Below are 940 nucleotides of genomic sequence, written 5' to 3' on the forward strand. Positions count from 1 at the left end.
GCTGGAAAAGGGAAAATATGATCCAAAGTGGGGCATCGGGCCATGGATTGGGGTCGGTGAGCAAATAGAAGCATTAATAACTTATTTGCCAGAGGATGACGAATATCAAAATACGAGAGAAAAAAAAAAAGGGGGCTAGAATACCTGGTGCAGAAGAAAGGAGGCGACCTGTTAAACAGACAGCCTTTGGGAAAATATTGGCTGGAAGGAATAAATGATGGTAAGGGAAAACTTATTGAAACTAAACTAATCCTGCACAATTCACTAAATTCACATGTGGTAAAATTAACTGTATGAAGGATGAACGAAATTACATAACAGGTAAAATTGTAAACAAAATAAAGTGACATCTAATGTGTTGAAATTATAGAAATTTTTGCTTAGCTGTTGATGGGTTAAAATTGAAACTTAATGAAACTTGACAAATTGAGGTTTATAGCAGAGTTGAACTTTATCATGGACTAATCAATATTTGTCTCTCTCATTATCTTATCAAAAGAGGATTTCTTTTCATTTGAAACTTGGTCACCTTAAAATGTCTAAAGAGGGAACAGGATTGGTAAATTAATATGAATATTTGTATGACTTCAAAGGTGATTATGAAACAGCTCCAGATTCAATTAAGGTTCATTACAAAATATTCTTGTCTCAAAGACAATTTATGATTCTAAATCTACAGTAGATAATTCGGTTACCTTACTTCAAAATGGGAAATAATATGTTGGAAAAGGAGTAATCACATTTCAGCTTTGGTTTAAGACCAGACAGCATTTATTACGAGACTGCTTCATTTAGTTTGACATTTTTTTCTTTTCATTTTTATTAATATTATTGTTTTTATTTTTTCTAATCACAGACTAATTTACTAACGGAACTAACTGCTGATTTCGAAACACATGCGTGTCTTGGTAGAAAGGCACAAATTGGACATGAAACTTTT

General features: G+C 32.4%; 1 long non-coding RNA gene across 1 annotated transcript in view; it reads left to right on the top strand.

The window, feature by feature from the left end:
* LOC106943810 (uncharacterized) overlaps positions 1 to 557 on the top strand; it is a 14,514-nt gene extending 13,957 nt beyond the window's left edge. Inside the window, exon 2 of the long non-coding RNA XR_001424018.1 lies at positions 11 to 557. This is a non-coding gene — a long non-coding RNA (uncharacterized LOC106943810). The remainder of the gene's footprint in view (positions 1 to 10) is intronic.
* The last annotated feature ends 383 nt before the right edge of the window (positions 558 to 940 follow it).

The sequence above is a fragment of the Poecilia latipinna genome, unplaced genomic scaffold (assembly GCF_001443285.1).
Source record: "Poecilia latipinna isolate Pla-1442-1.1 unplaced genomic scaffold, P_latipinna-1.0 Scaffold6038, whole genome shotgun sequence".
In the NCBI taxonomy this organism is placed as follows: domain Eukaryota; kingdom Metazoa; phylum Chordata; class Actinopteri; order Cyprinodontiformes; family Poeciliidae; genus Poecilia; species Poecilia latipinna.